Below are 4,051 nucleotides of genomic sequence, written 5' to 3'. Positions count from 1 at the left end.
ATGTATTGGTTCATATTGCAGCCGAGTGGCTGAATTAGCCTACATGATTTTTACACTAATTGCAATACTGAAAAACATGTTTAATTGCACACTAGAAATATGTAAAAACATTTTAACATATAAAGATAAAACAAGATAATAAGAAATTATTCTCAAATGGGAATGTCAGATAAATGCTAATATGGGGAGCCCAAACAAATCAAAGCCTATAGATTGGAAACTATATACGACTTGAACAACACCTGACAGCCTCCATTTGTTTTTATCAGTCAAAGTGTACATAACATCATAGACTGGGGCTTGTATTGTGCTGGTGCCATCATAGGCTCTGTTCTCACCAACAGTCAAATCAACCACATACTTATCCGAGGCATCAGTGGAATGAATCAGGACCAATGACATTGCCTTGAGGAACACCACCATTTAAGTAAGACCCTGGTCTGAATATTCATCTTTATATTTCAATGACTCTTTTCATTAAATTTAATTTTTTATCAGTCATGGTTTTCCCTCCAACATTTGTAGATAAATGATGCATGAATTTCAAACATTGTGCGATATTTGTCGTTGGAGCTTGCAATTTAGTTCTTTAAGACTTTAAGGGATCAGAAAAACTTTGGTAGAAAAAATACACCTTACTCAGAAAAAAGTTAAAAGCCCTACAAAGTATTCATCATGTCATCATGTACCGAAACATCTTAGATGGTGCAAACTATTCATTATTTGAATTGGTATCAAAAACCATACAATTAGAGTAACTGTTTAGGAAAATCTTAAAGAGTGTTTGAAATTTTATCCCCATGGAGCCAAAAATGTGACCCTTGAAATTTTTGTTTATATTAAAATAGAGAACATAGTGCTTTTATAGATCAAACAATACTTTTTCAGATTCATTATGATCAGAGGAATACTTTGGTGTGGTTTTTAACAAGATATGAAATTTGACGCCTGTTTAACCTTTAATTCTTTTCTGACCAAGATGCATTGTTGTCACCAAAGTTTTTCTTATTCTTTGAGGTATGATATTAAAGCTGATGTGTTGGGTTCTTGATGTCTTGATATTGTGCAACTGTGCCCTATAGGTCAGTTTCACTGTGGTACAATATCCAATTGTCAAATGAAGATATTTCATGTAGGGACGATCATCCATCCTATTCTCTGGTCTTTAGCTTGTTGCTGTATAGGCCAGTTCCTTCCTGTGCAATGTGCAAATTTTCATCTGAAAAAGGAACATAATTAAAGACAAGTTTAGACAAGACATTTTAATACTAAAAACTAAAACAAGTCTAAAATGGAAAGTGCACAAAGACTGTTTAAAGATGTTTGTTTGATTCAGTATTTGTATTACTATTTCATTAATGGGACATTCAGACCCGGGGGGGTTCTTCGAAAAAATTTGTACGGGGGTGTGCCACGCAGATGATTCTTAAGATTTTCAGGAAAGATCGTTTTCATATAGTCACATGAGATCATAATCATCTTTTAGTAAATTGTGCATTCCAAGGGCACTTGTTTGTTTATTATTATTAAAGGGACATTCAAGAGATTTTGAGTTTTATTGTAAATACAAATTTAGTTTTATGGCGACCCTACATACACACATCAAAAGTAGTGGAAAAGTCATTTCGGCATGTCACGTGGAACATTATCGTTTAGTGCCTTGTCACATGGCAGGGATCATTGTCTTTTAGTGAAATTATGATTGTACCACTACCACATCATGAAATCAAAATATTACCATGTGCCTTAAAATCAAAAAACTTACACATACCAGGTCTTTTATATGGAACACAATCTGTTCGTTCTGCACTAAACTCTGTAGACGTAGACGTTAGTTGCATCGACACATTCTCCTCACAACTATCATGTGGCTAAGTTGCTGCAACAGTTCACTTCAAGGCACCGACCTAATTGAATGAGGAAAGTACAAGAAACATGATTTGTACCGGTATGTTGTTATTTTATTAGCCAAGCCGATAGTAGGCCTAACTTTTCAGAATTTAATACTGACCTGACCCGTGACCTGAATAGTCTTTAAAATTTAAGATAGGCCTAAGCCTTATATAATAGCCCGCCCTATTATTTATCAATTAGCCTAGGCCTCAGTGTTTTTTACCCTTCAATCTTTTAATGACATGTCATTTGACTAAAATAGTAAGCCCGGCCTCAACTTCCTATTCGAAGCCTAATCTGTGCAAGCCTAGCTGCCATAGGCATGTGCCCTCTACACAAGGTGTATCTTCTTTGATCCAGACTACACACACATATACATTGATTGTCACTGACAGGCCTATTGTGAACCAAAATTGCTGTAATAGCCTAGAAATCATACAAAAGGTGACCCTTTTAGAATAGTCCTAGCCTAAGTTAGGCACAGATCGTAGGCTATGTTTATACTGTATCACCTGTTTGCCAGACTATGACGTGTTTATTTATATTCTGAACTGAAGTTTTAGTAGATTTAATAACGGCCTCTCAGTTTGCCCCGATCATATTCATTTTTTTGCACAATTTTTTATGCTTGCATCGTATATGTCCAATCCGCACACATATATCATTTGTGTCTCGCATTGTCTTTAATACGCCCTGCTAGGCCACGGTGGCACTGTAGTGAGGGGCACGGACAAGGTGGCACACGTACAGTGGCCTAAAACTTTGACCCTCCCCCAGCAACATTACATGAAGGAAGGAGTCTGCCCTAATCACCTTGTCCTTGAAAGAGAGATGGGCACTCCGGCCTGTTTGTTTGTTTGTTTACCCAGGTTGGTCCGTGAGGAACACATGCTAATGTTAATTATTCACAGGCGTGTCCCTTTTTTTAGGGCGACAAATCCTGCATAGATAGGCCTCTCACTCATTTTTTTATTATTTAATTTAGTCTAGCATGTCCAGATATTTAATTACGCCTAATACACATTTAAACTGTCACTGAACAGAGAATACTCCCCGGGGATGACTCGAATCACAGTGACAGTATGCTTTTAAAGTTTTTTATCATGTTTATAGGCTAGGCTAGCCTGGCAATAATGTGCATTTTACATCTGTCAACATACAGTTAACACTAACCACGTATTCATGCATGCATGGTATTATAAATAATATTAATTAGCACGTTTTTTAATATCAAACTGGTGATGAATTGAGAATAAAGCTTACTTAAGTTATCGGCTTCAGTTACTTACCGAACATTCGAGACAACTGAAGTGGTTATACTGTGACGAAAATGCCAAAAACACCAACGGAAAATCACGGAGTATGCAACCCACATCACGTACAGTCCAATAGGAAAATTGCGTGTGTTATCTACGGTGATTTGGCGAACCTTTCTTTCCAAAATCTTTTACAATTCAAGAGTTACTGTGTGCCCAATATGATCTAAGTCAGCAAATCTTTACATGCACAACATTTGAAGACATAAACATCAGGAAATTTTGACTTTTTTTGGTTTAAAAACTGAGAAAATGATGATGTTTCTTCGTAACTCGTCGTCACGGCCAAATATGAGTGAGTACGCGCATCACGGTGATCGCTGGGCGATTCGATTAGGAATGCAAAACACGACAAGAGTACCTTCATTGCTACTTCACACATGGGGTACACAGTAGGTAACACATGAGGTACACAGTAGGTGACACATGGGTACACAGTAGGTGCGGCTACTGTGCAGGTACTTCCATGGAAGGACTATTAGAAGTACCCACACTATGGTGTGCCTATAAGTCACCTACTCGGTACACCGCAGTTGACTCGGAGGTGACGCATGGTGGAGTACCGACATAGGTACTCAACTACGGGAGTATAGTATGGTGGCCGACGCTGGTACTTTGGTGTAGTACCAACGTCGGCTACCACGGGATGGGGTACTCGGTAGTAGCAGCAGTAGTACCTGCAAAGTACCAGTGCAGCAGAGGTACACCGTCGCCAGGAATCTTGTAGTGTAACTAACTATAACTAACTAACTAACTAACTAACTAACTAACTAACTAACTAACTAACTAACTAACTAACTAACTAACTAACTAACTAACTAACTAACTAACTAACTAACTAA

General features: G+C 37.7%; 1 long non-coding RNA gene across 1 annotated transcript; it reads right to left on the bottom strand.

Moving 5' to 3' along the window:
- Positions 1–439: 439 nt before the first annotated feature.
- Positions 440–3,535, bottom strand: LOC140138005 (uncharacterized). The gene is made up of 3 exons (XR_011856934.1): positions 3,183–3,535; positions 1,772–1,907; positions 440–1,219 (listed from the first exon to the last, which is right to left on the bottom strand). It is a non-coding gene; the product is annotated as an uncharacterized lncRNA (long non-coding RNA).
- Between the last annotated feature and the right edge of the window lie 516 nt (positions 3,536–4,051).

Source organism: Amphiura filiformis, chromosome 17 (genome assembly GCF_039555335.1).
Source record: "Amphiura filiformis chromosome 17, Afil_fr2py, whole genome shotgun sequence".
Classification (NCBI taxonomy): domain Eukaryota; kingdom Metazoa; phylum Echinodermata; class Ophiuroidea; order Amphilepidida; family Amphiuridae; genus Amphiura; species Amphiura filiformis.
This window is presented reverse-complemented; position numbering and strand designations above follow the sequence as displayed.